Here is an 11130-nt window from a genome sequence, read left to right as displayed (position 1 = left end):
CTGACAAGTGGACCGGCTGTTGCGGGGTGCCTGGGTATCAGGTGCAAGCGCAGATGATTTCTGCTGAGCTGGTTCATCATGCACCCTTCCTCGTCTGTTAAGCGGTACTGTTTGAGGGTTTGCCTCCCTGTGAGCATCTGTATTTTCATGGGGGTGCCTCGCATGATGCTGGATGCCATCGTTCTGCATTGCTTTCTGGGTTACTCCTCCACTTTGCCGTAGCAGTAGGGACCCCTGAATTAAAATTTCCTCTCTGCAGCGTTCATGATCCCAGTAAAGAAACTTTACGGGCTTGAAGACCGGGGAATGCTTTCAGCAGAGCAGCCTGGTGCTTGCTCACACTAAATCCGTTTCTTGAGGGCGGCCAGGTGCATTTGCAGGCAGGCAGAAGCAGTTACAATGGGTTATTGGCATGCCTGGGAATAGTGAGTGCTGTGTTTCCTATGAAAAATAAGAGAAATGTTGGAGTCAGTTTTTGGGAAGAAAAGAAAGAAGCCAAATACATAGGTATTTAGTTTATACATATTCTAGGTATAGAGGGGGGTTTACTTTGGAAGAAAATCAACAGCAGTTTCTTCGTAGGGGAAGTGAAAAAACCCATGCAAGGAGACACCGTCACTGTGGGTTTAGTGGCTGTGCACATTTGCTGCATGTAAGCCTGTGCACGGTCCCTGGAGAGAGCCTTGCCTGGTACCCTGTACCTGTGAGGCTAGCCATGCCCAGCCTTTCCAAGGGTCCTAATTGAGGCATATAAACGAATTTGGGGTGGTTTTGCCCTTTTTTTTTTTTTCCCCCCTCTTACAATAAGGAAAGGAGAAAATCAATATGCTTTTTCTTGCTTTATTCACTCAGCCATGATTTTCCCCTCTTAAGCTGGCTGGGCCTTCTGTTCCTTTATCTCTGCCTGCTTCCCAAGAGCACTGGATATGTCCTCCACCCACTCAGATAATCATCACCTTGGTTTTTCAGCTTGTTTATCAATAAATAAAGACATCACTGTTCCTTTGCCTGTCTCTAGAATACCTTTTATTTTGAAATGAATGGTTACACCCCTCAGTCTGGGGTTCCCACAAACCTGCGCTTTGTTCCGTGGTCCTTCTCAGCCGGTGGGTCCCAAGGGACTTGGCATTTGTCGAAGAGTAGTCCCAAAAGATCAGCAAGGGAGACTATCTGGGTGCTGCCTGGAAGGTCAGGAACGGGTGATCAACTACCACTTGGGCAAACATTTCCTCCAGCATCAAAACCTGTTCAAGATGTTGGTTTTACCTGGATTGTTCCCGGTTTACAGCGGCGCTGTGCAGACAGTGATGCTGGCAGGGCTCGGGCAGAGGTTGGAGGATGGCTCAGCACAAGCAGGGCAGGAACTGCTTGGGCTGGTTTCACCGTCTGAAAAGCTGAACTAGCTGCATCTTCTGAGAGAGATACCAGTGTGCTGTTTAGCGGGATGCCCCTGGACTCGGTAGCTGCTGTGCTGGAGTCACGTTGACTTGTTCAAAAATTACAAGTAAAATACTTCACAGATGAGTTAAAATCACTTATTTTGCCTGAGCATCATCTAGGTCCCACATCATCTTACTGTAGCAAGAGAGTGCACAAACTACTAATAGCAGCGTCATGTAACGTTGGCACAATTTGATGATTAACATCTCTGATTAAGCAAAATCCTAGGAAACATAACAAAATGCCTGTTGGTATTTCATTAATCCAGATCAGTTTGGACTACTTGCCAATTTGTTGATTGGTGTTCAGCCTGTTTCTGAGTGAAATTCATACCAAAGATGAATGCATAGGTCTGAGGATGACTTACTACACTTTGTTCACTACAAGACTGTCTTAAAAGGTGAAGGAGGTAGTAAAAGATCTCCCTTTGGGTGGAGTTTCAAATCAGAGAGCTCTGGACAATATGCCACGAGGAAGGCCATTTTTGTTCTTTACCAGAAACCTTGTTTTCTGCTCATTAAAGCTAAAATGTGGAAACCAGGATTGGTGGACCTCTTGCCTGAGGACGCTGACAGCCTCAGGACCACAGATGCTCTTCCTCCTCTCAAATGAAGTCTTAGGGGTAGGGCTGGTAGGTTTCTTGTGTGGAGCCAAGGTGGGGCTGGCTGCCTTTAAAAAATTTGATGGAAATTCAGGAGCAGCAAATTCTTCTGCTCCATTTTGAACAGGTTAGTGGTTAAGGCGGTGGCGTGCTTCTAACGTTTCAGTGTTGTTTCAGCCAGCCCAAGGTTTGAAAGGTGGTTTTGTGACTAGCTGAACACCACACTCGCCAAGTTTAGTCTTTGAACAAAAATATTAGTGTAGAGAACGTGTGTCGCTGGGTGCAGGTATCCCATTAACTCCAAGGAGGGCCTGCCCTGAGCCGGCTCCTCGCTCCCCAGGCACGCACCAGCGGTGCGGGAGCAAACTGGCTGCTCGTGGCTGCTGGGGAGGAGGAGAAAGCTGGGCAAACCCTGCTGGGGCTCCCCCGAGTGCGGTCCCGCTGGCTGAGTGCCCCTCAAAGCCCCCGGCCTGCAGGGAAGGAAGCCCCTACGCTTGCAGGGATGCTGTGGCTTTGCTGTGTGAAGGCAGCAGGAGCTGACACGCAAGCACGATGAATCTCTCGCTCCTTCTGGGAGTAGGCTTTTTGGGTTTGGTGGGTTTTATTTTTAATCTGGGTTTGTGTTTTGGGCTTTTGTTAACTCAGGAAAAAGATCTGTGAAAACCAGGATTGGCTCTGCAAGCTTGTGTTGTGAGTGTACAGCAGCTGAAGCCAGAACAGTGGTATGATCCTGTGGTTTGGGTGTTCTTCTGTTGGTGTTTTAGATAGATATATTTTTTAGTACCTCATGCTTTGTCATGTGATTCAGCAGCAATAATTAGGCAGAAACTTGCTGTCCCTGCAGATGCCAAGATTACAGGATGACATACTCTCACCAGATGACAGCACAAACTGGTATTTTTAGAACAGCCCACATCAACTGGTCTCCCCAGTGCCTTCCTCCCTGGTTCGGCAGCACGCAGGTTTTATTTCAGAATAAGTCTTCGCAAACGGTCTTTTTTTCATGTGAATGAGCCGTAATGATTGTTTAGAGCTGCAGACCGGGATTGGTCCCCAGGCATCCCAGCCTGATAGCTGGGATGGTTATGGGTGGTTTTTCTTTTTTTCTTCCCTTCTTTTGAGCCAGACTTTTAAAGAGCCCCCCTAGAAACACATTTTCTTGAAGAAGTGCATAATAAAGGATCCTTTTTAGAAACGTAGCGTCACACAGCTGAGGAAAGGTGGAGATCTCTTTTCGTAGCAATTCACTCAGCCAAGGTGATGAACTGACAGCTGGAGAGGTTTAAGTCTTGTGTTGATGACAACCAAAGAGCACGGGTACAGCGTAGGTAGCAGGAGCGCACGTATTTGAGGAGTACTGTGCATAAATAGCTGGCCTTTCTCCCCTGGGCTGGGAAGAGAGGATGAAGGAAGGATGCTTATGGAACAACCCCCTGGGCTCCTGGTGCTGCTGGTAGAGAGTCTCCGGCGGGCTGCTCCCATCAGTGCTGCCCTGATCAAGTCCCACGTGGTGCATGGGGACAACGACCCCATTAAATCAGGTACCTGCGGCTGGGTGGTGGGAATGTTGCGCTCTGGTCCAGTCTACGGGGGCTGTTTAATCAGCTTTTCCACTCAGATTACCATGCAGGGTGGCTGTTGTCGGAGTCTGGCGGAGCAGACATCTGCTGGGCAGTAATCGGACGGAGACACAGGTCTGCTAACGGCGGCCGCTGTGTAGCTGTGGTTGTCTGCTGTCACTCCAGGAAAAAAGCCACTTTTCCCAGATGATGCTGTGGAGAATGGCTTGCGTTTATGCACTTTTGTAGCTGAGCTGAGTATCTTGCCTGTTGTTTTTACCTTGTACTGCCTGCTTCTCCTGGCTTTCATAGGTACTTTTTTTCATACAAATGTAGAGAAAATATGGTTTTGAGGAAGGTCTTTCTGTCTCCTGGCTTTTCTACCACTTGTAAGTCGTGATAGAGGATGTTTTGCCTTATATCAACATGGTAGAAATCCATTTTTGTGTCCTGCGTGAGCATTATTGGCCTGTCATTTTCAACTTACCGCAGAGAAAAATGAGAAGACTCCATAGCAGGGAGGATTTTTAAATAGACTTGGTACCTGGCAGAGAAAAAGAAACCCTCTATGAGGACATTCAGAATGAAGAGTACATAGCACGTTTCCATAGCACTACAAACCCATAATGCAGGATGTTTCAAGTCATGCAGGTACCTTTTACGCTAAAAAGCGGCTCTTATTCCTCAGATTCGAAATTGCAAGCAAAATCCTTCTCTGGGCTTGCATAGGTGCAGTAGTTATCCATCCTAGATAAGACACACAGTGGAGGGATGTCTCCTTCCCAGTGCTCCCAGTGCCTAAAGAAAGTACCGTTATTCCAGCCAATGTACTTTCCCCCTAACAGAAGATGTATTTTGCAAGCATTTTTGGTCTTCTTTCTCTAGTCCAGCAGCATCATGCCTAAAGGTGCTGGCTTGAACACCCAGGCTGGTGTCTCTCAGTCAGTAGCAGCATCACCCATAACTGGCAGGGTTTCTGTCCTGCTCCTCAGGCCCCTGAACAGAAGGCAAGGGATAAAATTTACCCTAAGGTTATCAGGTAAGAAGCCTTGGAGACCCTGTAGAGAGATAATGGTTCTGTATCTAAACCCTTCTCTGTGGGCCAGAGGGTTGAACCCAGCCAGATGTGATGGTTCTTAACAGCGATTGAGTATCGGCAGTGCTTGTGCTGGAGAGACACTGTGACTGCACACTGACGTGTCTGTAGGTGTAAAAACAAGTGTCAGCATGTGGTCGTCTTGTATGGGGGGTAGCACAGCGACATATGTAGTGGAGTCTGCATGCACCTGCTTCTCTAGCAAGCAAGTGCAGAATTCCCTGTGATTTTGGTTTTTCAGTATCATGTCCTGATACATTAGGAAAACCCCAATCTACTTTTAAGTGTGTGAGCATGGGCAGACCAGTTTCTTTTCATCTGTAAAATGGGTAGAAGTGACCTTACCCACCTCTGAGGGTAAAAAGAATTGCCCAGAGGAGTGGTGGACTCTCCCTTGCTGGAAATATTCCATCTTTGGTCTGACAGGGCCTGGAATAACCTAACCTAAAGCCCTGAGAACAGAACAACCCAACAGAAGGTTGGACCAGATGATGGCATGACCCTTCCAGCCTGGACTTTTCTATGGTTGTGTAGACAGGTGGGATATCAGAATGGCATGCATATCAGTAGTTGTGGCACTTCACTATAGTTCTGAGCAAGCTTTTCATCCCAGGGAGCTGATACAGGGTGAGAGAACAATGTGCTATCTTTAGTTACATTTACTTCCAAAATGTTTGGTTGCCTGCTGTGGTTTGCAGTGTTTCTTGGAGTGGAAGAACAGCAACAGGAGGAAGAGACACTTCCGTGCTTTACGTGCCTGCGCAAGTACCAGCACAGGAACTTTGTAGTTCCCGTAAGTCTTAGTTCTGTGCCGGCATTCTTCCTCTTTCAGCCTTCTCCCTCACTCTCTGCCCCCACTTCTGAGCTGGAAAAGATCTATTTTTATGAGTAAAACTTAAAGAGAAAAAGTGAGGTTGCAGCATGCCTGAGGATTCAGGAAAGAAAGCACGTTAAGTTGCCAGCTCTAAACAAATGCTGTATGTTCTTCAGTCTTGAGCTGGGAAACCTCATATTTTATTAACTTTTAACCACAGGTAATCAAGTCTTGCTTTTTGAGCCTACCCCCACTTTGGAATAGAAGCTGTACTGTTGATGGTGATGACAAATCAAGGGGCAGAGGCACCAGAACGAACGTACATCTGTCCCTAAAGGATGGAAGTTTCCTTCAAAATATTTGCATCCCAAGTTTCTGGACAGTAAAAGTAGTTACTTGGATTTCCTGTCCCTGGGGAGTCATTATGGAGTGGTATCCAGGGAAAACAGTTGTGTTACAGACCTCTAAGTGGTGATATTTTTCAAGATGCGATGCACTCAACCAGCCTTCTAGCCAAATCAGGAAGTCCTTGGGAGGCTTCTGTCCACAGGAGCTGTGTTGGCAGTGTGGTTTGTCGTACCACAGTTGCGCAAAGGAGCACGTAACTTTTCTTGTAACAGAAGACTGCTTATGCTGGTGGTTACGTTAGCTTACTGATAAACTTAGCACCAGTGCACCTTATCTGGGCCTCGATGTGTCACCTTTCTATTCGGAAGAAATTTCCAGTGCCATCTAACTGGCACTGTTGGGAATCAAAGGGAGAAAGCAAGAGGTGATCCTTCAGAGGTGCTCTGATGGTGCATGAGCTGGTGAGGGGCTTGGGAGATGGCCATCCAATGAAGTGGTGGAATGATGTGAGACAGAGGTGAGGAAATGTTTTTGGCTGAAGAGGAATCACAACCAACAGCTCGGTCGCAGACTAAAGCAATAGTAGCATTTCTCACTGGTGAGTAGTGAGGTAGAGGATGAGAGGGCAGAGAAAAGGGCAGAAGAAAGGGACATCATCTCCTACATAGTTGCTTGCAAGCTGAAGAATTAGAAGATATGGAAATACTTGGTTTTGTTTTACACTTTTCCACCATACAGGGTAAACAGATCTGGCATCTAGGGTTCAAAATGTCTGTGGGACATGACAAGGCAGGAGTTTGTCCTCACCCCTCACTTCATGCTTCTTCTGTTTCTGTTTTAAAGTCATTGTTTTCACCGACCACATCCATATATGCTTGCATAAGCTATAGCTTGATATAGTACTATGGATTCTTCTAATGTCCAGCTGCTGTATCTTGTCCCAGCCTTCTGTACCCAGGGGGGCAAACCAGCCGCAGTGGAATTACCTTTAGTGTGTGCATGCACGTGTGTGTGACAGAGCCCAGGTGTCAATGCAGTGTGAAGACTGCACTCCAAAAGAAAGCCTTCGCTTTCTTCAGAAGAAGTCTTGAGAAAAGGAAGTCTAAGAAAATTCAGGAGAAACTATAATTTCTCCTTCCTTTCCACTCCTTGATGATTGAAAATGGGCTTCAGGTTTGGCAGAGGAGCTTTTCAACAGAGAACTGGATTTTCCGGGGAGTGCCTGAAGTAGTACAGGCAGGTGATGTTTGACAGTCGTGCCTTTTCTGGAAATTCCCCCCAACCTCAGAAACAAGAGACCATGCCACACGTAAGACAGGGCTCTATGACAAGTTATCAAACGCTGCCGTAACTCACTGGCTCTACTAGACTTCACCCTTCTTGTATCCCTCCTTGACCTCTGTTCTCTCAATTTTTTTTATCACCCCTTGTGCTCATACTTCTGCTGCTCTTATTCCCCAAAACAGGACCCAGTAATAAAGGCCATGAAAAAGAATGAAGTAGGGACTGGCGTACTTTACCTGGAGAAGTGTGGGTCACCCTTTGAGGACAGCATCGTACTGGCTCACCAGAGGAGAAATCCCATCTGCCTTGGCAAAGTCAGGGTGATACTCCAGAGGATGAGCTTTTCCCACATCCCCATCCCTCGTGGTGGCTCAGGATGCAGCTGGAGATATTTGGGGCAGGGAGAGAGGAACACTGGGGAGTTGTGGCTGAGGACCACTGATAAATGGAGATGTAACCGGAGTGCTTGCTTCCCTGCCTGACGGTTTTGATGGCTGTGAAGCAGCAGACCACTAACTCAGGGTTAACGGAGGCTTTTTGTGGCGAGACAGAAAGCGAGAGTGTGTGGGTCTGTTGTGGACTTCATTGGGGTAATTTGGAGGCAGGCAAGTTAAGACTTCGACCTACTTCTTGTCATTTTTTAATCCATTTGCAAAGACTGTGTAAACAGCTGTGAAAACTGAGCCTGGTTTGCCTCTATAAGCAAATTTCATCTCACTGTCTCCTAAACGTTGGCACTGTCTGAAGAATGAGTGCCCTCAGGAAAAAATACCAGGCAGTGCCGCTTCCACAGATGATGCTTATCATCATCCATCCTTCAGTTTCTTGTCTTGTCACTTTGTCTTATAGGATAGTATTTTCCATACGTATTTAATATAAACGTTAAACACTACCCTGGTACTTCATCGGGAGTTTGTGTACTCATTTACTTAATAGCTCCATTCCGAGTCAGCAAGACGTCCTACACGTGTCGAAGGTAAGCCTGCTCTCAGCCTAACGGGCGGCTGCATGAAGTATTTTCCATACATATTTAATATAAACGTTAAACACTACCCTGGTACTTCATCGGGAGTTTGTGTACTCCTTTACTTAATTAATAGCTCCATTCCAAGTCAGCAAGACGTCCTACACGTGTTGAAGGTAAGCCTGCTCTCAGCCTAACGGGCGGCTGCATGAGAGCGAGCTGGCTTGCTGGGCTGCAGCGGGTGGGACGTGAGCCTCGCCTTCGGATGAGGTTGCGCTCTGGGGAGTCACCCATTTCCAGCCTCCTCTGGTGCCAAGGCTTTAAGGAGAAGTAGAGGAAACGGCATGCACTTGTTTGAGCTGCATACAAGCCCACTAGACAGGTTTTACTGGGGGCTACCAGGCCTGTCTGGGTATCTTCTGCTGACCTTGTTACGGCCATCAGGACACACTTACCGAATGGAGTCGTTGCCTGGCAGTCACATTACCGAAAGGCTAGTGTTAATTTGCCCTTTGAAAATGAAGAAATCAATATGTTGATCCAGTCAGAAATCCCTTGATTCACAAAATGGTCTACTCCAAACCCCTCCACGTAATTAAGGCTAAAGCCAAATTTTGTTTGGGTGAAAGGCGCAATCTGTCTGCTCCCTAAGCTCTGCTGAATGGAGTTCTCCCCTAATGGTGCAGGGAGCAGCTGTCATGCTGTTGCTCTAATAACCATGAGACAAAACGATTAGATTTCCATCCATCATTTAGCATTATCAGAATAGGTCATTTTAATAAAATGTTATCATAGGATCAGTGCCTGGCACCTTGGAAAGGAGAGGGGCAGTGATGGAGAGTCATCTCGTGACAGCCCTTGAGTGATCCCCTTGCAGGAGACGCTGGTCCAGATTAATCCAGCGTTCCTGCTAAACCCACCATTTTTCATGAGGGTGCCTGATACCAGGACCTTTTGAGAATAATGACATTCCTGTCTTTTAATTAACTCAGATGGCTTTTTGGTTTCAGCAAGTGTCCCCTTGTTCTTGCACTGTATAAAAAGAAATCACCGATCATTCACCTCAGGGAAAATCCTCCACAGGTTGTAAATAGCAGGGACTAAGCCCAGGCTTCAGAAGCCACTTCAGAGCCAGAAGTTACATGCAGGTGGCTACCAAGTGGGCTTTCTGAAGATGTGAAAGGATTTCATGGGAATGTTTAACTGTACATACTTTCCAAAACCCGGCTTGGTGCCTGCCTGTATCTTTAGGCCACTCAGTACCTTTAAACACCTGCCCCTTTGGCCCCTTTGGTTGAAATGGCCATGTGTTTTCAGTTTTACCTGCTTACCATGTCCCTTCGTAGTCATCTCCGTGCTGTATCCAAGGTGTCTTTCCAGTGTCACTCCCGCTGCCGAGAGGTTTCATGGCTACAGAGTAAGCTGGACCCTAACTCCCTTTTTAAAGCGGGGTGGACCCTGTCTGTTGATGGCGTGTCGTACGAGCAGGAGAATGGAGAACTCCAAGGTCCGAACTGAAAACTGTGGCTTCCTCGCTGCTGATGGGAGATTTGTCCAGCCTTTTGGTGATGCTGAGGAAAAGGGATGGTGCAAAATGGAGAAAAGCTGGAGGACCCTTCCGTCTTTCACCTGGAAATATGCTTAACAGATAGACGACGTGCTGGGTTTCTGTAAATCAGACTTGGCCGTTGGTTTTCTTCGGAGAGAGGGTTTATCCTTCGGTGCTTGGGAGCAGCTAAGCCAGCAAAGCAGCACACTCAAACCTTGGCGAGGGAGAAGCATTTTCAGGCAGGGTCGCGGTGCAACTTCCTTCTTGCCGTAAGCTTGCAGCTTCTGGGTGAAAACAAATCAAAGTAGCTCGTCGGCGTAAGCTGTTGTTGGGTTTGGAGGTTTGCTTGGTTGCCTTTTTTGTTGTGGGTTTTTTTCCCTACGTGCAGCAGTCTCACTGTCTTTTCTTCTTCTTCCTCTGCAGGCCCTCACACTGACATGAGATGTAGAGAGAGAACCCTTTTGCCAAATCTGCTGTCAGCAAGTGGACAGTGATACTGTTTACAGCTTACGACCTTTGTGAACCCTGCATTATTTTCCTAACGAAGCAGACTGTTAATAGGCCCCTTACTGGAGTGAAGGATCCTCCTGGTTTTTTGCTTTTTTTTTTCCTCTTTTTTGGGGGGAAATTGAACTCATTCTGAAGTATGCAAAATCTTCCTTTTCTGGGATGGCCAAGCACCTGCTGTGGAGACAATGTTCAGCACCATCCTGTTGAGAACACACTGTGTAGCCTTTACAGTAGTTACTTGTCAATGAGTATGTGGTGTTTCAATATATTAATGGTTTATGGGATGTTTTAAGTTGGCTTTTCTTTTTGGAGGTTTTCCCCGTCTGCCCACCCTCCCCCCTATGACCTCCAGTTTGATTTCCTTAGGTTTTTGGCCGTTTTTGCTTTCTCTCCCTGGGGAATCTGAAGTCCTGCGCACGCGCAAGGAAACGTTCGTAACCCAACTCTGCTCAGACATCAGGGTTTCCTGAACATGCGGCGTTCGTTGCACCGATCCACCGGCTGAATTCCAGAGAGAGGCGATGCGTGTGGTCTGTTGGTTTGTTGGGTTGGTTTGTTTAGTTCTTTCTTATTCTTTCCTTAAATTTAATGGTACCGCCCCTGTTTTCCATAAGCGTCAAGCCAGGGTTGGTTGCAAAACGAGGGAAGCCGGTGAGTTTGCCTCTTGGCTCGTGAGGATGGACTGACAACGGGTGCCGTTGCCCGCACGTACGCCGAGGCGGGGGCCCATTTGCTGCCCGCTGGAGCAGGCTCCCCTCCCACCTTATGTTAGCAAGGCTGCCCCTGCTGCCGCAGCAAGCTGGTGAGGAGTCAGGAGCTGAGCTGCCAGACAGGTTGAACATAGCCACCTGTAAAGATGTGTCTGAAAAAGCAAAAATTAAGGGAAACATGCCGCTTCGCAGAAAAGCTGAGCGTAGAGGCTGGGCGTCAGCAGGTGACTTGCAGTGGCAACGCCGGAGTTGAGG

The 11130-nt window shown here is 47.4% G+C and overlaps 1 protein-coding gene across 1 annotated transcript in view; it reads left to right on the top strand.

The window, feature by feature from the left end:
• The window catches only part of FOXO3 (forkhead box O3), a gene marked incomplete at its 5' end in the record, with an annotated part of 14207 nt that extends 3628 nt beyond the window's left edge, over positions 1 to 10579 (top strand). Inside the window, one exon of the mRNA XM_010161904.1 lies at positions 10079 to 10579. The remainder of the gene's footprint in view (positions 1 to 10078) is intronic.
• Positions 10580 to 11130: the final 551 nt, after the last annotated feature.

This window comes from Eurypyga helias, unplaced genomic scaffold, assembly GCF_000690775.1.
Source record: "Eurypyga helias isolate BGI_N326 unplaced genomic scaffold, ASM69077v1 scaffold6232, whole genome shotgun sequence".
In the NCBI taxonomy this organism is placed as follows: domain Eukaryota; kingdom Metazoa; phylum Chordata; class Aves; order Eurypygiformes; family Eurypygidae; genus Eurypyga; species Eurypyga helias.
Note: the sequence above shows the minus strand (reverse complement) of the source record. Positions and strands in the feature narration are given on the sequence as shown.